At 38.7% G+C, this 24358-nt stretch overlaps 1 protein-coding gene across 5 annotated transcripts in view; it reads left to right on the top strand.

Moving 5' to 3' along the window:
• Positions 1–24358, top strand: part of MAGI3 (membrane associated guanylate kinase, WW and PDZ domain containing 3) — a 198248-nt gene that overhangs the window by 54873 nt on the left and 119017 nt on the right. The gene's annotated exons all lie outside the window — the stretch shown is intronic.

Genomic DNA, 24358 nt, shown 5'->3' with positions numbered 1-24358 from the left:
ATGTGTGTGCCTTTGGTGCTGAAGGATCACTCCTTGCTGATATCCATGATGTTTGTATATATTCACTGCATGTATGCTGTCCAGTGGGTTGTTCTAAGGAACAAATACAATTTGTCTTAATGCTAACTCATCTGAGAGGCTAGCTCTCAGCACAGAAATGCTGATCATGCGTTACCTATACAAAGGGGATGCCCTCCATAAAGTAAGTTTGTAGCCAAACTTCATATACAGTGTGTGTTTTGGATAAAACTTGTATCAGCATACCTTTACTGTATAAGCTGTATCAGGTGTGTATCATGATACCTGTATCATGAGTAAAGGTATGCTGATACATACATGTAGGCATACATGTATGTATGTATCAGCATACCTTTATTCACACCTGGAAGAGGAAGTGTTGTATTAACTCAAGGAGTGGGCAGGGCACAGCTAAACCTTATGGCCACTTTTTTTTGAAAATGAAAGGAACCAGGAGTTTCCTTTGGAGATAATAAGTGATGAAGAGAATGTTTTATTTACATATGGAGTTCTTGGAGTTGAAGTTTAGGTGTGATTTGCTTTTTCTATTTTAGATTTAGGCATATTTTAGATTAAGAGTTTGTCGTACAGAAAAGTTAATCTGAATTAATTAATGGTGTGAATTTGAAGCAGACTAGTTAAACAGCATTAAATCCTTTTGTTGATGCTGTTATGCAGAATTGAAGTGGCTTTAATTCAGTTTAGGTTAATTCACTTCCAGAGTAAATTAAGATGAACTGAATTAAAGCCACTTTAGCTCTGAATTGTGGGTGGTTTTTTTCATTTTACCTCCAGGATATTAAATATAAACTCATCAGGGTTCAAATAGCCCAATTCATCAAAAGCAATGGCTGTGTAAAAATCCTGAAGAAATTTTAAGCAAGATGGGAAAGGGAAACCCTTTACAGCACTGATCAAGATACAGTATCTTATGCTCAGTAGATTACCTTGTGTCTGGTGCCAATAGCTTGGAAATAAAAAGGAAAAACGAAAATATACAATACATTTTTATCTTGTCAATTCAAAATGCCTAGTATTCATGTGTTTGTGACTGTAAAGGGCTTAATTATAATAAATGTTCAATTAACTTCCTCACTGTTTGAGAATTCTATAAAGGAAGCTAAGTAAGTTGGTTTTCTGTGGTCTAAAGAGAAACCTACATTAATGCGGGAGCATTATTTTGATCATAGGCAAAAATTACTGTTAAACTTCATTTTTGTAATTAGCCTTAATACCAGTGCAATGATTATGTACTTAATATTTACCTTTGCTATAGGAAACAATTGATGCCCAGTTTTAGCAGAGATAGTCTTGATTTGTGGTTTGATGTCTGTAAAACTGCTTTTGCTTTTTTTGTATCTGTGAACTGTGCAATTTGTAGCCTTCTTCTCAAAACCAAAAATACAAGAAAGAGGTTGATAGTATTTAAATTCTGGAATCATCAAGGTCCCAAAAGTTTTTCAACTGTAGAACCAAATTTGAGACATGAAAAGTACTGAAAAAAATCCTAAAGATGTAAAAAGCTATTGTAAAAACCTATTTTGTGATGCTCTTGATCAAAGATAAATATTGGGTCAAAGCAAGAGAAAGCAGGTTTAACTGAAGCTTTTTTTTTCACATTGTACCATAAAACCTCTTTAAACTATTCCATCCACATTTGTGCTTCAGACATTTCCTGTGATGCATTATTTCATAATATGGAAGAATTCCATAGTATTAGCAACAGCTGGCATATAGTATGTCTATTGGATGACTAGACCTAGTTTGAATGACTTAATTATTAATAGTCCTATGCCCTTCATATAATTTCACTGTTCAGTTTACATATGGTCATTTAGGACTTGGTTGTATTCTCAGGAGGTAATATGATCAAAATCTTATTTTCTTTTTTTCCCAAGCAGACTCTTTGAATGAGGCAGGATTACGAGCATCTATAGTGTCACTTGGAGACTACTGAGTGCATGCAGTGCATCTAGGGTTAGCCCCATCTCCAAGCAAAGGCAGAAACAAAATGCTAGCTAGTGGGCACCCTGTAAGGAATTAATCATAATGCATGAAAAACAGGAAAAAGAGGCTCTAATATCTTAATTATTGCTTGATTTAAATGAGACGTTTGAGTTTCTACCATAATGAAATATAAATAACTTGGAAAAACCTCTGATTTCATTAAGATTACTCTCCAGAAGTTAATGGTTTATTCAAAGATAGGAAAAGATCTCTGCACATAATTTGATCATAATAAAATATTTATGGAAGAAGACAGAGAGCTTATAGGAGCAGTAGGAAAAAAAGAAATGAGAGATGGGAGCCATAAAAATTAGAGAGCTACCATTAGAACAACATGTATTACAGTAGCTCTAATACAAGATTCCACTCTGGACTTAAAGATGAATTTGCCACTGCAAAGTTTGTAGGTTTGTTGGGAAAGTATTTAAAGGGGTCTTAATGGTTTTCATTTTAGTTTTCTTAATCTGATATTTAACTAGTAAAGTGGCAATATGCTAATATTTCTTATTTGAAATTATTTTGAGTAAGAATGTTCTGTTAATTGACCCATTATTTGAAACGAGCTTAATTGTAATACTTAAGATGGCAGTCTCTTGGATCATGTTAGCTAGCCAGATTAGATGAAATACTAGGTTGGATTCTATTTTAACCTTTTTATTAGAGCAAATTAACCTATACTTTACAATGAGAATATGTTAGCAGGTGAATATGTGATTTGAAAGAAAGTCAGACCAAGAGTACATTCTTTAATACTAAAAAGAGTTGTTTGGGAAGTGCCACTACTAGTAATGTGTTACCTTATAGTTCCCGTTTTCATCTAATCAAACTGCTTTAATTTTGGGTGGATGTGATCAGAACAAGGACGAATGTGGAGTTAGTTAAATTGAGAAGTTTACGTCAGATTAAACCAGCAGTACAAGTAGGGCGGTTCAGTCCAGTCCACCATACCAGCAAGATATTTATAGCTGGTACAGCGTACCAGAAAGAGGAAGAACAGAATGTGGTGCTGCAGCTCCTCTGGAGCAGCTGTGCTGCAATAGCCCTTTCACGCGGGGTCTCCTCCATCTATACAGCAACCATGCTGGAGAAGCTACAGCCAAGGGGCCGCCTGGTGACCCCACGTTCTGCTCCTTTCCAATGGTGGTTCCCGGGAGAATTTTTTAGTGAGGGAATTTTGAAGAAAGGAGTGCTTGTTGAATAAATGGAGGGATGCTGCTCTATTTATAGAGGTTAGTTTGAAAAAGGCCTGGAGTCTTGAGTGACAGAAGAGAAAGTGAGCCTTAAGGATTGGGGAGGGAGGAGTAGGAGGAGAAGCGCGGGCACATGCGCATGCACACACACACTTGCAGAGATGTTGCCTTTTATTAAATTGCCTACTCTTTTGTATGTGACTATGTATGTTTCACTCTGAACACAATGCCAAGGCTCTGACAGAAGAGAGCCATTTAGTTGACATGGACAGCAGCAGCTAGGGCATTTTTTGACTTGCATTACAGTCACACCTGCATCAGTTGTCCTATAGAACTTCACGCTCCCTAAGCAATGAAACATGGTAGGTTATCAATAGCTAAGCAGGTGGAATGCAACATAACTCCAAGTCAAAGGCAGGGATAATTTTAATCACCCCAGAAAAGACAGACCCTAAAATACACACTTCCTAGAAGGCCTCATTACAGAACAAAGAGGCATTAATATCTAGTGGCTAGAAGAGAGGATTGGGAATCAAATGACGTTCAGTTCTCAAAAAGAACGAGGAGTACTTGTGGCATCTTAGAGACTAAAAACTGTTCGCAGTTGAGCGATAGACTAATTATATGATCTAGAGGAAAGTAATTTACCTGTCTGTTTATTCCCTTATATAAAGTGAGGATTCTGATCACAACTTTGTAAAAGTTTTTTTTAAATCTTCAGGGGAAAGGGGATTTGTGATATATTTGTAAATATGGATAACCTCACCATAGCTGGAATAAGATTATTAATACATGGAAAACCACTTTTACACATTACCCACTGAAATGGCCAAATAACTTTTCTGTGATTAAACAGGCAAATAGAAGGGAGAGAATGAGCAAAGATCTAGACTACGGATAATGTCAAAAAAAACCTTCCTTTGTTATGTGAAATTTTTAACACTAGGCTAGATGACTTCATATAAACTCTACATTGTACATGCATTCAGTGCTATAGCTGTAGTAGGTGGTCAGGATGCTGTGCAATACTCAGCTTTCTTGTGTACACATGGAAGGTAATTGGTCTTACAATTTTGTCTTTTTTTTTTTTTTAAGTAAAACCACAGCTGTTTTACTTGCTGAGCACTATTTTTCACAGAAATTTTCACAACAGTTTTTGCACACTTCCTCTGCATTAAAACACTAGACTTTTAAGGCTTATGTCTTTCAGCAGAACAGATATGATTAGCCCAATAGTGGCTAAGAGCAGTGTTTCTCAAATGCAGCCACTGCGGCCGCATGCAGCCACCAGGGGCTTTTCTTGCGGCCACAGCCATCTGGGCTGTGATAGGGTGGGGGTGGGTGGCAAAATAACAGCCTCCCTGTTGCTCCTGGATGCACCGCCTTAGTGTTGATTGCTGGGGCTGCCAGCAGGGGCTGGAGACACCTGGGGCACAATGCTGGAAGAGCAGGCAGGCAGTGAATTTCCCACCTTCCCAGGGGTGGTGAGACTCAGGCTTTGGTCTTCAGCTCTGGGGTGGCGGGGCTGGCTGATGGAGTTTTTGCTCCAGCCCCGGGCTCTGTCCGTGAAGCGGTAGACCCCAGGCTCTGGCTGCGGTGCTTTAGGCTCCAGCCCCCCGCTGCTTCCCTCAGCCCCCCACATCCAGGGCTTAATTTGTCCCCAAGCTTGGCAGGGCTGAGTAAGTCTGCTGTGAGAAGTGATACTGGCATGTTTGTTAATATCACTTCTCACAGCAGACTTACTAGCTAGCAATAAATAAACTACAATGATTTGGACGTGTCTATGCACATATTTATTTGCTTTTCCTAAAGCTGATTTAAATATTTTCGGGAAAAGTGTGAGAGCAGCCACCAGCAAGAGTTGGTGGCCGTACTCTGAAGCCACCAAAAAATTTCTCCTGAGAACTCCTGGCTTAGAGCACAGCAGTTTCTTTCATTTAGTCACTGAACAGCAAGCAAAAGTTTTTCTAAGCTGGATGTAACACGATAAAACATAATAGCTACACATCTGCTCCAGGAGTTCATAGTTTCAGGATCTACATTTCACAATTCTTTGTTTATAAATGAATATAATCCAGACAATACTGTTTATTTTAGAAATCCCCACTGTCCAGAAAGGCAATTATCTATTGACTGAAACTCTGCAGTAGATTGAGTGCATAATTATGGATCTTCAAAAAAATAAATAAATAAATTGGCAGGTTTGTTTTAAAATATCCTTGTAATTTGATTTGTAGCTTTCAGATCATGTTTGCATGTTACATTCTTGAATGTGGCAATTATATTATTGTGCACTTTTAAGTTGCAACCTGATTGAATCCTGGTAATCTCTCTGTAAGGTCTTGGCATCTGACATTATGATCTAGGCAGATGACAACTATAATTTCTGATGCTCTGTAATTGCACATTTGTACTACTGTACAGGAATGGTGTCAAATATTTGGCTTTCAAGTCTGATCTAACTCATTTGATAGTTGTCAGTCATGTGACAAATTCATATCCTGCAAAATCTAAGCTTTGGGGGTTTTTTTAAAGCACTCCTCACCCCCAAAGTTGCTAGTCCTCGTGGTTTCAAAGAACCTTCAAAACATGTATATATTTATTCCATGCCATCATCTTGAGTTTGCAAACAATAAATGCTATCAGAAGTGTAAGTTCCCCTCATGCCTATTCTTTCCATTCAGTATTTTAATTCTTAAGGCCTAATGTTGATACTAGAAATGGAGTTGACATTTAATTGCTGATGATTTTAGCAGATGGGATTGGAAAGGGAGTAAGACAGGGATGGTAGCCTAAATAGAGAGAATTTGAAGTTGCTGCAGGGAGGAAAATGTAGAGAAAAGAAAAGGAGAGAGGGAGAGAAAAATGTAGGGGAGAAGTGGAGAAACAGAGGAGGATATAGTGGTGACACCCCTCTCTGGTGTCAATGGTTGAACATTCCTCTGTGGATTGTGGGTAGTATATAGTCCTAAATCTGTATCAGGGCCCGCAAACAATAATTAAAACTGAAATTAAGCTGTTTTCACACAATTACTTTGACACCCTGCTGTAAGGAGATGTGAACTGTTCCATGGGTTAAGCATGCTGCTTATGCAGCTCATCCAGAATCTGCTGGGAGGTTGAGTATCTTGATGTTTTGCTTGTCATCTTAGTCATCCTCAGAGAAATCTAGAATTAAATTATTTAAAGAGTGCTGAAAAACAGGCACTTGCAGTTGAATACCAGTTTGTTCAGTGCATTGCTCTCTTTTTCAGAAAATATCAAATCAAACAGATGAAAGAAAATATCTCCATGTTTAGTACAGAAGGTCAAGCTATTCTCTTCTGAAAAAATCTGTTGCATTTTTCCTTCCCAGTTGTAAGTTGAAAGAGACAGTTATGTTTGCATTTTATCTGAAACTCATTCATTATTTTAATGATTGACTTCTCTTCATATCTGCTGCTTTGTCTGATCTTGTATCAGAAACAGCTGTACAGTCGTCTTTGTGCCCTTCCATTCTCCAGTTTAATAATGGCTGTGCTAGAATGCCTGGCATTATTAGAAAAAATCCTACTCACTGGTAATTCTGCTGACTGTATCTCCATGATTAAGGGATTTTTGTGTGTGTAACTGAGAACAATGTACAATTACAATCATATCTAACTGGTATGTTTGAGAAATTTGGCATCCAGAGCCTCATACTGTTTCACTTTAGGGCTCTTCATTTTAAGAATCCTTGAGGTTGGAGATGGAAAATGATGCATTAGGCTATCCATGCCATCTTCGTGCGAATGCAGCATGTAAAGTATACTTAGAATGATTCCTAGTGTAGTTTCGCAGAAATCTTGCAGTCTGCAGATCTCTAGGTCTTGATTTAACTCAGTCTCGCTTTTCCTACTTGTAATTCTGTCAAATTTTTTTGTTAATTAAATTTTTCATCCTCGAAATAATGGTAGTGTAGAGTTGACCATTCAAATCTTTTCACTATATCTCTAATATAAGTAGTAACAACACTTGAATTTATTTTTGTGTGAATTTACACTCCCTCTAATCAAGAATTTGTAAGGCTATGTACTAGGAGTCTTGACATAATGTAATATTGATATGGATATTAAATTGCAACTAATTAAAGTGCAACAGTGTCATCCAATATGACCCATAACTAGTAAACCAGGAAAATAAAAAAGCTAAAACCAACCTCCTTCTCCAGGAACTCATTCTATTCACGTTTGTCCTCTGTTTTCAGAATCTTAAGAAAAATGTGCATTTGGGGACGTATCTTGATGGTAATTAGGCCAAGATATGAGTTCTAATGGTGTGGAGCCCTTGTACAAAATGCCCAGTCAGCAGCTCCTTCTCATTTACACCAACAACGCTTCAGCTCAAGCATTCCTGCTGATGTTAACTGCAGTAGTATGGTGTACAGAGTGGCCCCAAATATGGAAGAATATTAGCAGGCTGGAGATGTCCTTGATTAATTAACTTTTAACTAGGCCAGATCACTCTGAGATGGCTCAGTCAATAGCCCCTGCTTTTTAGATCACTTATAAATTGTTTTATTTTGGCTTCTTTGAATATTCCATTACTAGGAAAAACAATATTATCTAAGCGTAACTGATTGAGCCCGATTCAGGGAAGCTCAACAGAATTTTAATTTTTTCAATATAGTCAGTCTTCTGGGATTCTCAGCTTTTGTTAAATTCTGTAACTCAATTACACCACAACTCATTGTTATAGCTGTTCAGACCCTCTGAAATTGTGGAATGTAATTCAGTGCCTTGCATTGCTCCTCCAGCTTCCATTTCCTCCAGTATTTGTAGACATTGCGAGCAGTTAGTCAGCTGTTGCGTAATGGAGCACAGATGAAAAAATGGGCTGGTTGCTAACATTGCATTTGAGCCTCACTGTTTGCATAAACGGCCAAATGTCCTGTCTAAAACTGGCTTAAACTGTAACTATTTTAACAGTCCTGCAGGTGTTGCATTATGCCAGAAAAATACCCCCCCCCCCCTTTTTTTGGTCTAGTATAGTGGTTCCCAAACTTTCTTGGGCTTGTGGGGTTGCTGCCCTGAGAGGAGAGGGAATACCTGGGGGTGGGAGGGCGAGTTACACAGCAAACTCACAGCAGTGGCTCCTGCAGCCCAAACCTGCTGTGCTGGCATGGTTCTGTCACTTGCTCCAGAGATCGTAACCTGATCCCTGGTACACAGGCTCGCAGTGCTGCTCGGGTTTAACCCCCCCACCCCAATACAGCCTTTCCCTGTTGCCTCACCTTACTTTTCACTGATGCATGTAACTACACATACTGCCACCTCCAGTGTTTTGCAGTGTAACTGTATCTTCAGTGGCTTATTGCATTCTCTGCATGGTACACTTGATGTGATTCTTCTTGTCTGTGGGTTTCACGGTGGAGTTCGTGGTGTTGGTTTTAATTTACAATGTCAGCAATGGTTTAGAACAGGGTTATAATAGGCCAGCCTCTCTCCTTGTGCCATACTGCTGCAGGTGAGGTCTACAGAGGTGCTGGCTGAGTGGCAGAGCTACCACCAATGTGTTCCCCACGAAGTCCCCAAGACTCTGAAATTGCTTCCTCCTTGGTCCACCTTAGATCAGACTTGTTAACCTTCCAGTTTAGCTTCGCCACTTCTTTGGTAATTTGGGACAGATTCAAGTTTAGAGTGGGGAGGGTTTAATGCATCTTCACACTTTTTATCTGTCATGGTTATAATGGACGACAATTACAAGGTAGGATGCTGAAGTTCATGGTGTCTGTGTATGATGGAGTTTTAAAAATGTGTTAAGGGTTTCCAGATCATGGGAAGAGCATCTGTTAATTGATGTGCTGTAAATTGGAATAAAGAAAATATTTTAAAATGTTTTGCCAAGCTCCTTAAAAAGCAATTCTTATCTAAATAGGTAATATATTTGTGGGTTATTAAACTCCAAAATAATAATTGGCTTGCAGCATGTTTAGGACTTGATACTATGAAAATCTGCTTCTGACATCTGATTCCAGAGGTTCTCCCTTTATTTTAGGCACTGAATTTTCATAATTCCCTGGTAACTTGAAATTTTGTTATATAATTTAATTTCAGTGTTTGGAATATATTTTGTAAACCTAAAAAGAGGTTATTCTTACGGCTACCTGAGATCTATAAGATGCATGGCATCAGGAAACTAGGCACCCAACTCTCAGAAAGGTAGAGAAGAGTTAGATTTTGGAAACTAAATAATCCCATTTGGGATATGTTAAAACTGTGCCTTTATACAGAATGTATCTACACTTATGTACGCTATCAGTTTTATGCAGAATAACCACTGGTTTATAATAGGAATTGGATTTTGCTTCTATTCCAGTTGCTGCAAACCTTTTAATTAGAATAAAGAAAAGGAGTACTTGTGGCACCTTAGAGACTAACAAATTTATTAGAGCATAAGCTTTCGTGAGCTACAGCTCACTTCATCGGATGCATTTGGTGGAAAAAACAGAGGAGAGATTTATATACACACACACAGAGAACAGTCTCTACGTAAAAGAATGAATGGACACAAATCAGACGTCAAGAATTATAACATTCAAAAACCAGTTGGAGAACACTTCAATCTCTCTGGTCACTCGATCACAGACCTAAGAGTGGCTATCCTTCAACAAAAAAGCTTCAAAAACAGACTCCAACGAGAGACTGCTGAATTGGAATTAATTTGCAAACTGGATACAATTAACTTAGGCTTGAATAGAGACTGGGAATGGATGAGTCATTACACAAAGTAAAACTATTTCCCCATGGTATTTCTCCCCCCCCACCCCACCCCCCACTGTTCCTCTGATATTCTTGTTAACTGCTGGAATTAGCCTACCTGCTTGTCACCATGGAAGGTTTTCCTCCTTTCCCCCCCCCCCCCCCCCCGCTGCTGGTGATGGCTTATCTTAAGTGATCACTCTCCTTTCAGTGTGTATGATAAACCCATTGTTTCATGTTCTCTGTGTGTGTGTATATAAATCTCTCCTCTGTTTTTTCCACCAAATGCATCCGATGAAGTGAGCTGTAGCTCACGAAAGCTTATGCTCTAATAAATTTGTTAGTCTCTAAGGTGCCACAAGTACTCCTTTTCTTTTTGCGAATACAGACTAACACGGCTGCTACTCTGAAACCTTTTAATTAGAATGGTTTTATGTTGTAAGTGGAAGCTCGCTGGCCAGAAAATGTTGATGTTGGCAAATGGTTCCACACTAAGGAAGAGGAGGAGGAGGGGAGAGTAGTAGATGATAATAGATATTCCTAACAACATTTAAAACCCTTTCAGTTCAGAAAAGCCAGACCCAGTATTATTTGTTACCAAGCTTTGTGCAGTTTTATTTTACACGTCTGGTTTGAAGACTGAGGCAGCTGTTGAGTAAGTTGAGTAACAAGTGCTGTGTTCATACGCTAGCCAAATGGCACTCCAGGAATGAATCCATGTAATGCCATCTACATTCTGCCAGTGTTTTTCTGGTTCTCCCTCTTATTTCTGCAGGAAACAAGAACTTTTTATGGCAGATGGGGAATTCAGCTGTGGATCCTCAAAAATCTAGGCACCTTTCACAGTTGACTCTGCTGTTTCTGTATTGCACCGGTTAACAGTTTGCTAACGGGCTGAATATAAGCTCCTGCTGTATTTTGATTGCTTTTCCAGTTCAGCTCCAGAGTGTCTTTCAGCATTGTTAATTCTTTATTTGCCCCTCTATTCTTTACATTTAGTTGTCCAAAAACCTGTCTAAGTATAGGTGAATAAAGTGAGTGTTGTGGAAGGCATAGCATTTTTCTTAAAACCTTTAATTTCTTTTGATGACCAACTTCAATAAATCACATCAGTTTAATTTCTTCTTATAACAGGAATTTACTAATGGTTAAAATATGCCCCTAGAGAACTGGCTTGGTGCTAGTGCTTTGCATTGCTGTCCAGCCACCAGGGGTTGGGAATGAGATACGGTATATGGAAAGTTTGTCATTGTTCCAAAGTGACCCTTTTGTTTCAGTGTAAGTGAATAGCTGTGTTGTCTTCAGCTAGGATTTTGGCTACTGTAAACTTTTATGATATGCGATTCTCAAAATGTTTGTCTAGAGAAGTGTCCAAAATTTTTTATTGTAATCTTAATCTCCTAAATCTGGAGAATTTTAAAAACTGTTTTAAAATTGGTGGTACTTGTTTCTGGTGTAGCTGTAGCTTTTCTCATGGTGTTATGACAGTGCCACTAGCTGTGCTGCTTGTAACTAAGAGGGGTCCAAGAAGTGCAAAGATAGCATAGATGGAAAATACTGAAGGAAAAATTATCCAAAAATATCCTTAATAAAGGTTCAGTTTAGGCTCAGTTTGAATTGTGGATAAACATTTAGTTTGGGTCCTTGTTTGTTGAAATTGTATCACCGTTCAGGAGGAAGTGGAAGGGGTAATTGTTTGGGTGTCTGGGCAGCATCAGGTTGCTAACAAAGAATTGGAGGAGCCCCAAGGTAGAGTGAAATACTCAAAATAGGATGATGTGGTACTTAGATGTTTTTTGTTTCTTAAACGCTATAAAGCATTTAAGAAGATTTCAGTTTTTCTGCTGTTCTAGGTAAATGGTCTAATGAGTGTTACTGTGTGCTCATTTTAAACATGAATACATTATCAAGGTTTTATTGAGCAGCGTGTAATAAACTAAATTTAAACAAGCTCTTTCAGAGTAAACCTTTCTAATATTTTAAACTTTCAAATGGTATGTGAATCTGGTTAATGGGATATTATGCTTATAAAGTGTGTTGAGATCTTTCTCAACAAAAGACTAACTTCTGCTGGCAGTTGTTCTACATCTATCATGTGGATGTAATTAGACCATTCTCTCAAATTCTCCTTTACTTTTCCTGAATTGGCAGAAATCTTTAATGACACAGCTATAGTTCAACTACATAACAGATCCTTAATTAGAAAAGGAGTACTTGTGGCACCTTAGAGACTAACAAATTTATTAGAGCATAAGCTTTCGTGAGCTACAGCTCACTTCATCGGATGCATTTCATCCTATTTCATTTCAGATCCTTAATTAGTTTTTCTTAAAGGGAGATTGACACAAGTAACATTTAGCCAAGTAATAACCTTTATTATACAGCAGAATAATCGGCAGAAGCTGTCTGTCAGTAGAGGGCCATTATTGTTTTTCAGTGCTAAGAAACAGTTTATTATTATGAATATACATTTACAGTTTAATTACTTGTATTGAAGGAGTTGAAATAGAATTTCCTTATTGCTCAATATCTCCAGAATAGAAAGGTCTTATGATTTATCAGGAAGTTCCCTTTGAATCCTGTCAGAAGATGAGAACCCTATCTCATAAAGCTTAATTGTTCTGTACCTGCACTGAGGGAATTCTCCCCTGGTCAGTTGTATGTCCTATATGGCTCTTGTATGTTACTGGGATGGCATATAGAGGCCAGAATGGGGGAGAAAAGCAGTCCCCAAAATCTTGACTTCTGCATGATTCTTCAGTGTTTCACATACCTCCCAACTCTTGGACAGATTGTACAGGCATGTCAGTGCATACTTAATACCTGTACCCTTAATTCAAAATATGAAGCACTGGGCTTCATTTTACTTACTTGCCTTATTGTCCCTTCAGGTGAAATGAAATCGTATTCTTTCCTCTAGATCTATGTAGTTTTTTATAATATAGTTTCTATACGGAAAGGCTATTTTATTTATAGCTCCATCCAGTGTTTTTGAGAAACCATTGAAAAAATGAGCAACGTAAGGTTTTTATGAAACAGGAATGTTAGCATGAAATCGCTCTGCATTTATTGATTCAGACTAATATAGTCATGGTGAATGGATAATTTTATACAGTTGTGTTTTTACTGTATTTTGTATTGTCATACAGTGCCCCCAAATGTGTCTTGCCTACCAACTTCTCATCATTACTCTTCCCTTAAGTAACCATTGAAAGCTTTTACCACATGTCCTGTTTGTGAAGACACAATAGAGTCCTAAGAACTGACTACTATGCGTTCTTGAAATTTACTTAGTTATGCACTGTTTTAATACTTATTAGTAAGGCTGTGTTACTTATTAGTTAAGAGGTTAAGACTTTAAAGCCGAAACTAATTTAATAGATTTTGTGCATCTTTATTTAAAGGGGAAATCTACATAAATTATCAGAGCATAAGCTTCTGTGAGCTACAGCTCACTTCATCGGATGCATTACGAAGTACTTTTTGCGAATACAGACTAACACGGCTGCTACTCTGAAACCTACATAAATTATGTAATCTGTATTTCTGTCTTTACCATAAGAACATATGAAAAAGAAGGAATTTTTAAAATAACATTAGTAAGATTCTTGAGTATGAAGAGAAAAGAATTACCAGTAGGTTTTGTTCTCTTCTAATAAAACTCTATTTTAGTAGCATCTGGAGTGAAGAATTTTCCCTTCAGGTAATGTTTTAATGGCCTTCTGTACTTCTCCCAGCACTGATTTAGAAACTTCGGTTTGTTTTGATAACTCTAATTTATATGACGAAGCTGAACTATCTTCTTTAACAAAAAAAAAAATTCCCCTTTAGCTACAATTGTAATTCTGACTTACGTAATTTTTCATAATGCTCTAAATGCTCTGGAATTTGCTGGGGGAACTAGGGGATTGGCAACATATCTAGGAATTTCATCCAACTCTGCCATATTACTAACTTTGTTTTAAGGCTTTCTGGTTTCAGTTGAAAGGCCAACTTCCTTCTTTAATGACATAGCTATAGTTCAACTACATAAAAGATCCTTAATTAGTTTTTCTTAAAGGGAGATTGACACAAGTAACATTTAGCCAAGTAACAGCCTTTATTATACAGCAGAGTAATCAGCAGAAGCTGTCTGTCAGTAGAGGGCCATTATTGTTTTTCAGTGCTAAGAAGCAGTTTATTATTATGAATATATATTTACAATTTAATTACTTGCATTGAAGGAGTTGAAATAGAATTTCCTTATTGCTCAATATCTCCAGAGTAGAAAGATCTTATGGTTTATCAGGATGTTCCCTTAACTTTTCTCTTAGCATGTTTGTTTAATCTTAGTTTTTGTTCAGTAGTTGTGTACTAAGCTCCTTTTTCCTTCTGATCTTAAATATTTTAGCCCACACCAGTTTAAAGATTAGAGACAAAAAATTATAGGGTTTCTCATTCTGTGCTCTCGCTTTGCCAACACAACTACTTTTTCTGAAAAATTGCTTTGGTAGACTCCGCCATTTATTTTCCTGCTTTACAAGAAATGAAGACTAAGTACAAAGAAGTAGTTAAACAAGTAAGTTGTTTTTAGACTCTCTAGTAATACCATTCAGCAATACCATTAAACAGATTTGATGCATTTACACTTTTTTCTTTCCAGTTAAGATAGGAAAATATTTAGATATACATTTAACAGATTGTTACTAGAATAAAATACTTATTACAGTTCAGTGCATTTTCCACACGTCATCTGCAAAATTCAGTTCTTGTAAAGGACTAAAGAAAAGAAGAAGTTAAAAGAAGTTAAAAGAAAATCTGTTTTAGAGGAGATCAGATGTCACTAATAAGTATTTTTTTTGTTTTTGTTTTTGTTTTTGTTGTTGTTTTTAATCAATCTGATCTTCATCAGATGTCTGACTACAGAAATTTTAAGTCCAGAAAAGACCATTATGATCTCCTCTGACTTCTTTCATAATGCAGACCACATAATTTTACAAAGTGATTCTTGCATGAAGGACCTACCTGATAACTGTAAATTGAATTAGCTCATATTCCTTTTGAAAAACATTCAGTGGCACCAATTAGAGGAGACTAGGGGAGCAAAGCCCCCTCCTTCCCTCCCCAAAGTTTTTGTGCTTGGTCAAAGTTCCATAGATTGTGGAGTTCACGGGGACCATGACTCTATCAGTTTTAAGCAGTGATCCCATACTAAATTAATACAATGCTGATTGGGTGATACTGACCATTGCTTCAGCTGTGTGGTCTCATTGGCACTGCAATTTGACCCAGTCAGATGGAGGGGCAGCCAGGCCAAATTTTAGTGAGTGACATTGTGACCTGGTGCATGGGGTTGCAACACCATTCAGATTTGACCTGTGCAGGGAGTCTGTTCCTGTGTGATGGCGCGCAGGGGAGTCCACTGAAATCTTGGTTTCTGGCACCACTGGCTTGTGCGTTGTGTGAGTAAGAGAAAGGAGAGACTCTCCAGCTTGGGGAGGCCTGGAGTGCCTGCAGGAGGAGGCAGGGAAAGCAGGACTGGAATGATGTCACTACCTGGGAACAGCGTAACAGAATTTCCCCTCCTCCCCCCACCCAAATAAATATCTGAATTGACATCACTGCATCGTTTGATCTAAATATGTCAAGTAAAGGAGAACCTTTTGATAAAAAGTTGGAAAATGGGTTCCTTTGGTTAACTACCCTGATTATGAAAAACTTGCATCTACTTTCAGCTTGAACTGTGCTAACTTCAGTTTACAGTTACTGGTTCTGTTATGCTTACATCTGATAAATTAGAGAGTTCTCTGCAGTAGTAAAGTGACTATAGTAGAGAATATCTCTAAAGTTTACCTTTTTATCTGCTTCAGTAACAGGAAAGCATGTATAAAATAGCAGTACCAGGGATTGGATTTTTTTTTAAATGTACAGTTCCTAGGACAATGGGACCTGGATTCCAGTGATTGGGGTTTTCAGGCACTACTCTAATACAAATATTAAATTATAATAATACCACCAGAGGAAATAAGTCTCATCCAATCAAATGATGGCTTGGTTTTCTAATTTCTACTGATGATGAAGGTTAGGGGTTCGGGTTAACAGATGATACAAAACTACTCAAGATAGTTAAGTCCAAAGGAGACCTTAAAGAGCTACAAAGGGATCTCACTAAACTGAGTAACAAAATGGCAGATGAAATTCAATGTTGATAAATGCAAAGTGATGCATATTGGAAAACATCATCCCAACTATACATATAAAATGATGGATCTAAATTAGCTGTTACCACTTCAAGAGAGATTTTGGAGTCATTGTGGATAGTTCTCTGAAAACATCCACTCAATGTGCGGAAGCAGTGCAAAAAAGCGAACACTGTTGGAAATCATTAAGAAAGGGATAGATAACAAGACAGGAAAATATCACATTGCCTCTATATAAAACCATTATATGCCCATATCTTGAATACTCTGTGCAGATGTGGTCACCCCATCTCAAAAAAGATGTATTGGAATTGGAAAGGGTTCAGAAAAGGGCAACAAAAATGATTAGGGGTATGGAACAGCTTCCATATGAGGAGAGATTAATAAATTTGGGACTTTTCATCTTGGAAAAGAGATGACTAAAGAGGGATATGATAGAGGTCTATAAAATCATGACGGGTGTGGAGAAAGTAGATAAGGAAGTGTTATTGACTCCTTCTCATAACACAAGAACTAGGGGTCACCAAATGAAATTAATAGGCAGCAGGTTTAAAACAAACAAAAGGAAGTATTTCTTCACACACTGCACAGTCAGCCTGTGGAACTCTTTGCCAGAGGCTGTTGTGAAGGCCAAGACTATAATTGGGTTAAAAAAAGAACTAGATAAGTTCATGGAGGATAGATCTATCAATGGCTATTAGCCAGGATGGGCAGGGATAGTGTCCCTAGCCTCTGTATTCCAGAAGCTGGGAATGGGCGACAGGGCATGGATCACTTAGAATCATAGAAGATTAGGGTTGGAAGAGACCTCAGGAGGTCATCTAGTCCAACCCCCTGCTCAAAGCAGGACCAGGACCAACACTAACTAAATCATCCCAGCCAAGGCTTTGTCAAACAGGGCCTTAAAAACCTCTAAGGATGGAGATTCCACCCCCTCCCTAGGTAACCCATTCCAGTGCTTCACCACCTTCCTAGTGAAATAGTGTTTCCTAATATCCAACCTAGACCTCCCCCACTGCAACTTGAGACCATTGCTTCTTGTTCTGTAATCTGCCACCACTGAGAACAACCCTAGCTCCATCCTCTTACCCCCTTCAGATAGTTGAAGGCTACTATCAAATCCCCTCTCACTCTTCTCTTCTGCAGACTAAATAATCCCAGTTCCCTCAGCCTCTCCTCATAAATCACATGCCCCAGCCCCCTAGTCATTTTCATTGCCCTCTGCTGGACTCTCTCCAATTTGTCCACATCCCTTTTGTAGTGGGAGGGACCAAAATTGGATGCAGTACTCCAGGTGTGGCCTCACCAGTGCTGAATAGAGGGGAATAATCACTTCCCTCGATCTGCTGGCAATGCTCCACTAATACAGCCCAATATGCCATTGGCCTTCGTGGCAACAAGGGCACACTGCTGACTCATATCCAGCTTCTTGTCCACTGTAATCCCCAGGTCCTTCCCAGCAGAACTGCTGCTTAGCCACTTGATGATTATCTGTTCTGTTCATTCCCTCTGGGGAACTGGCATTGGCCACTGTCAGAAAACAGGATACTGGGCTAGACGGACTTTTGGTCTAACCCAGTATGGCCATTCTTATGAACCCTCTAGTGTGCCAGGCCCCAAGGACCAACACAGTTCCACAGTAGCAAGCCTGTGGGCTCCAAGACAAGAAGACTGGACTTTCGGGCACCAGCGATCCCAGTTTCTCTCGGTGGTTCCCTGCAGCAAATCCAGCCAAGCCAGACTCTTGTGGGAGGCTTGTACTATGTCCAGGGGTAAAAGTAAAATACAGCTCTTACCGATTCCGGTCCCCCCTCCCTCCTGGGAGTTACATTTCTTACCTCTACAGTCCAAACACAAGCAACCCACCTCTCCTACATACTTCATGGATCCCTCCCATTGCATGACTTAGATATAGAAAATAAAGCTACTATTACTACTACCAGTACTACCAGTCCACCAAATGCATCCGATGAAGTGAGCTGTAGCTCACGAAAGCTTATGCTCTAATAAATTTGTTAGTCTCTAAGGTGCCACAAGTACTCCTTTTCTTTTTACTACCAGTACTGTCTGTAATAAAATTTTACTATTGAAATAAGCCTGAAAACTCACTGTCACATTTTTCTCCTTGTCCTCCCTCCTCCTCCTCCAGCCAGGCTGCCGACATGGCTAGGCTCTGCATTCCCCCAACCGCGCACTCAGCAGGGGCTGCAGGGGATCCCCTCTAGCTTGGAGCAGGGAGACTGGCTGAGGGAGAAGCCTCCCCAGGTAGCCTGCTGCCTGCATAAGAACAGTTTAAACTTAGCTGTTCATTCTGCGGTCTGAACCATGGGATTCGGGGCTATTTCTGGAATCCTTGTTAATTTCACTCAGGGTTGTTGCTGGGAGCGGGGGAGGGGGAGTTGTGTGAGACCAAGGCAGGGGCAGAATACAATACCATTTGGCTGCACAGCTTAAATCCAGAGCTAATAAAAGCCAGTAGAAGGGGAAAACTCACTGACACATCTGGATTTACGCTGTGCGGCCAAATGGTTGGTGCAGGCTGGTTCCCTCTTGTCATGTCTCATCTGGGCTCCTGAATCAGTCCAGAAAGCCCCCCTTTTCAAGCCACCTGACACTTTGTTCTCCAGTTCAGTTCACAAGTCCCACCTGCTGGGGTTTTCTGCTGTTAGATGTTGATTATGCAGTCAGCAGGTTATATCTTTGTATTGCTGGGTCCTCTCTTGGTTTGGGTTGGTTTGAGCCAGTTCTAATGACTGTATTCATTTTCCCCAGACAGTTAGGTGATACACACACCGCTCCTGTCTCCTGCACTGTTCCAGGAGCAGTGTAAACACTTTTGCACCCACTGGGTAGCAATGCAGTGTACAAAAGGAAACTGAGGCATGCCTAGGACTTACAAAAATATTACAGAAAATTCCCACCTCGTCAAACATGAGATGAGTTGTTGATCATGCATTAAATGTTGGGTTCCATTGAGGCATAGTGGTTGGTGACAATTTCCTGGAGGACGGCGTAGAAGTTGGCCAATCTTTTGTGATCTAATGACACATCTGAATTCTTTCCATGAGGGAAAGAAATGGATAAGACAGTGAGTAATACCTTCATCTTGCAAGTCAATAGGAAATAAGGCTAAAAAAGGGCATTCTCTCCAAAGATATCAGTGAAAAAGGTTTCCTTTGTAAAATAAAAAGAGAGTTGTGAAGGAAGTAATATGATTCTTGTAAGGGGTGCCAAGGTACTCCACGTTGATAAATAACTTTAATACTTCCACACCTTAAGCAGTTTTATTTATTCTCTAATAGCGGACTATTGAATTTGCTCAGACTTCCTTTTTAAAACATTAATCATTTCAACAAACGTTCCCTAAGGCCTAGAGATTCAGCCCATTGCTCCAATTTGTAACAGGAATTCTGGAAAGCATGTTTGTGTATAATCTGTGGAGTCACTGGGGAGGGGAGTTTATAAAAAATTAAAAAGAAAATAAAATTTGCAAAGGAAGAGACAATGAGATTACAGTCTTTTTGCAGTTTGTCCCAGAAGTTCTGCTTTGAAAGAGGTGGCAAAAAATAAATCCATTTGAGTGTCTTGTCCTAGACAGCATTGCTTAATAATACCATCATTTAAATGATAGCAATGAGGCTGTGAAGTTGGCACTTTAAGTTCACATTTTGTGGCTATTGTTTGGCTGAAGGCAGCTTTCTGCAATGCAAGGGTGATAGCATATCAAGTTGTATAGGGAAGGCACTTTTAACAGTGGAGAGTGCTACAAGCTCCTTATTAAAAGCTAGGATCATATAGTGGCAATGAAAGCTTAATTTAGAATCTCTCATATAAAAGAATTAAAGTTCCTTTTTAGAGACTACCGAGAGCCAGTTGTATTAATATGTAACTGGTGTTGTTATCTGAATGGTCGTCTCTGCTTCTGTAGTTTTGAAGGTCTTTTGTAACTTCATATAGTCTTGTCTAACTTGTTTTTTTTTTTTTTTAAATCCAAAATAGGAGGAGGGACAGATTCTACATTTCATTTTGTTCAATCAATAAGACTAGTCTCAGCAGAAGTGCTAAAAGAAGTTGTCAGGAAAACCTAATATGTTATGTTGTGGAGATTGCAACTGGACTGCAGCTCCTGGCTTTGGGGAGAGAAAAATTGATTTTGGAAGCTTAACTCACAGATAAGCTCAAATAAATTTGTTAGTCTCTAAGGTGCCACAAGTCCTCCTTTTCTTTTTGCGGATACAGACTAACACGGCTGCTACTCTGAAACCAGATAAAAGCTAAGATCTCCTAGTGACAATGATCTGCTGCCTCTCTGATTTGCTGAACAGATAAAATATAGAGCTTTAAAATCTATTTTAAAATAAGGAGGACTTTTCAGACAGTGTATGCAAGGCTGTGTAGTCTTTGAGGAAACAGTAGGAGATGGTTCTCTTGAAGACTCAAGACAGAATTGTATCAAGTGGATTTAAGGTGTCAGTAAATGTACCAAAAAAAAAAAAAGGCTTTTCAGCTAAGAGTTCTAAAACATGGAACCGAAAAGCTTTTGTCTTGCAGTGAATTTTGATTATGTCTGTAAAGTTACTGGAGAAGGTATGTTCCCCAGGGGTACTGTGCAGCTATTCTATAGAAGAATGAAGTTAGTTTGCATATAAGCTTGTGAAATAACAAATTGGACTGTTCCTTAAGCTTTGGTCCTCTCAAATAATGATACTGCAGTATCTGCAAGATACTTCAAGAATAAAAATTTTAACCTGCTTTTCTGTAGCGCTTCCCATCTTAGGATCTCAAAGTTCCTTTTTAGACTTTCACTGCACAACATCCTCGTAAAAGAAGTATTATCCACATCTTACAACTGGGGAAACTGAAGCACAAAAGGAGGTGGTTTCTTTCTTAAGGTCACAGTCTGTAGCAGAGCCAGGAATACAAGAAGTAATTCTGGCTTCTTTCACCTTATTAGCACTAAGTTTTGAATGTAAGAGGTACAGAAATTTGCTAATTCTAATACATTTCCTAATATGATTTAATTTGAATATTTAATCTGTCCCATTCCGGATACAATACACATAATAAACACAAATTTAAGATTAGAGTTTGGAAACTGAAAAGGGTAAAATCAAAGCATATGGCTGATTAAAAAATGTGTATAGTTTCAGTGTTGGAGCGTATGGGAGCTCATATGTTAAAACATTGCCTAGCTACATCCTTCAAGTGAATTTGCAAACACAGAATTTGAACACAAACTGAAACTGGGATTAAATGTTGCTGATTGCCTTTTGTTAGTGTTAGTTCTGATCATTCCAGTAATTTTCCAGTTGAAGAAGTAACTAGCATTAAGCCTCTACATAATCGTGCCACAGTATAATTATGTTCTACGTCCCTTGGGCGAGGAATTGTTTCATAAACTAGCCTTGCAACAATAAAGTTCAGAAAGTGTGATTTCAAAAACAGGAATGTTGTGGTCTGGCCTAGTAATCAGAGTAGGAGTCAGGTCTAGTGAGTGGAGCAGGCATCCAGGTTAGGGAGCAAAGCCAAGGGTCAGCATGAGAGTCAGTTGCCAGTAACCAGAGCCAAGAGTCGAGCCAGAGTTAGAAGCAGGAATCTAAGATGAGGGTCAGACACAAAATGCCAGAGTCAAGTGTCAAGTCTGAGTCAGGGCCAGGGCTAGTCGATGATTGGATGTGAGGAGTAAGGGCAGGGACTGGAGGAGAGGTAAGGATCAAGCATGGAGCCGGAGTATGGTGAGAACAGGAGCAAATGCAACAGTGTGAGGGCAGCCAGAAGCAGAGCAGGAACAGGGTTGGGTGCAGGAGACAGGCATAAGCAGGGCCTAATGCAGCCATAACAGGAAATCACCTTGTTGTTGCTGAGACAAACTTCCTATGCCACCTCCTGGTTTAAATAGCATGGTTGGACCAGTGGAGCTGGGCAATCCCCCAGTCAGGTTCCTATGGGTGGTGCCTTGGCTGAGGCTGTATTCCTACTAGCTTCTCTGCCCACAAGGATTCAGCAGACGCTGTATGGAGGCTAGGATGCTGTAGCTGTGTGGGGACTCCCAGGCCTGGGTTCAAGACCTGGGGCGTCACAAAGAGAAAGCTAGTTGCAAAACTACTTAGCTTCACGCTGGAGGCTGTTTAAACATACCTAAGACTCACAGAAGGTGTGTGTATATGCAGAAAAGGTAGTAGGAAGGTAGGGAAAATAGCAGTATAGTTAAATGGCAAGTTTCAAGAGGCTTTTCAAGACAAACAAATGTCTTGCAGAAAATGTAAATCCAACCTTACTTAGTGAAGCCAGTAGAGAGGTGTATGAATTATGGCAGGTAAAATATAAAATGGAAATTAAGAAGACTGAGAGGGAATTTCAAGGGCACATAGCCATAGAGATGCATTATTTATATCAGAAGGGCAAGTTATTCTGCAGTTGCCCACTACTGGGGTTTTTGCAGCCTACTCTAAAGTGTCTGGACTAGACATACCGCTGATCTGATTCAGTTTGGCATTTCCTGTGTTCTTTCAGATTTTTACCATTACATTTTTCACAATTCATCAACACATTTATATTATGCCTATTTTGCTGAGGCAAAAGTGTTCCACTCAAATAACATTTGAATTTTCCCGTCCTGTTTTTCCCCCTCATGAGCCATGTACAGATAAATGGAGCTCTTATTGCAAGGCATGCAAAGTGATCTGTAGCAATTGACTTTGCTGTTTTTTCTCCTGTTCTCACTACTTTGTATTCTTTTTTTTTCTTTTAATTTGAGATGTCTGTGATGCCCTTTATCTTCTGGAAATGCAAACTTTCCATTTTTTTGACAAATAGTATTTTACATTTGCATAAGGCTTTTCATCTGATAGAATGCCAAAACACTGCACTGACTATGAGGTCACCCAATGAAATGCAGTCATCTTTGGGATGGAAGGCAGCAGGAAGGCAGACATTTAGTATACGTCTTAAAAACCAGTTTGGAGATAAAAGAGAGGAGCGGGCAGGTCAAAAGGAAATTTTGACCAAGGATCTAAGATAAACCCCTACCCTTAAGAAGAGTATCTGGGGTTCCTTAACGTCTGTACAGAACACAGGATGTAGTCAATATTTATTTAACTTATTGAACCTAAAGCCCTAAATTTTGGTAATAGCAATTAAATATATAAGCAAGAGGACAACAAATAGATAATAGAATTTTCCCATTGACCAAACTGATAGACACTCTAGATAAAGAGAATAAACTGACTTTGAAAAGTAAAAAGATGTTAGTATTAAACATTGACCCCATAATCTTATTTTCAAAACACTTTCATCTAATTTATCTTTACCTTTAAATTATGTATTCAACTTTTACTCTTGCAATATGAATAGTGCTGTGCATAAGCTGAGATTTCAGATGCTGTTTGCTAAATAGGAGGTTTTGTTTTTAAAAGTATCATTGAAAGGTTTAGCTTTTTAAGTTTGCGCTGTGTAATAAGCCATCTGATCTTGTTTTGTTTTCCCCATAAAACAAAAAAAATATGCTGACCCTTTCTTTTTCTCTTTTTTTTTTTTCCTTTTCCTTTGCTTCAAGGCATTAATACTACACTATTATTCTCTTGCTGATCCTAGGAAAGATTGTATGCTGTGGCAATCTGACTGGTGTTAAAGCATCCTGGCTTAAGTCACTGTTGATGAATCTTACACACTAATTAAATATGGGTTTCCTAATATAGTCTGTCTGGCTTGTGTAATTGAATGTGGTGCTCTAAATGGTAAATGCTTAGAATCTAATCAAATCATAACAGTTATTTTCTTTTTTATCTTATTTTCTGTTTTGGTGTGGGGAGGTTGAACTAACTTCCAGATTTTAATTAACATTTTAAAGGTTTTCCACATGGTCAGGTTGGATGATGATTACTATTTTGGCTGGTCAGCTGCTCTGAATATAAACCATATGGCTATTAATTAGCCCTAATGTATGTCTTTACATGGAATTTTCACATGTTCCAATCATTTTTAGGTCTTGTGCACATATTGCTGATGTAACACACTTGTATAGCTTTATTGAAAACATTGGCCTTCTAGTTGTGTGGAATTCTGGTTTTTGTTTTAAAATTTTTGGATCCTCAGTTGTGAATATCAGTTTAGTTTTCACATATTGTAGTCCTAATTACAATAAGTCCTACTTCTACTTTTGAGTCTCTCCTGAGTCTCTTTTTTCTTTGCAACCAAATATGTTCCTTACATTAGCTTTAAGAAACAATGTGGTTCTGATCAATAG

The sequence above is a fragment of the Dermochelys coriacea genome, chromosome 21 (genome assembly GCF_009764565.3).
Source record: "Dermochelys coriacea isolate rDerCor1 chromosome 21, rDerCor1.pri.v4, whole genome shotgun sequence".
NCBI lineage: Eukaryota > Metazoa > Chordata > Testudines > Dermochelyidae > Dermochelys > Dermochelys coriacea.
The sequence above is the reverse complement of the archived record's forward strand: the minus strand, read 5'-3'. Positions and strand labels throughout refer to the sequence as shown.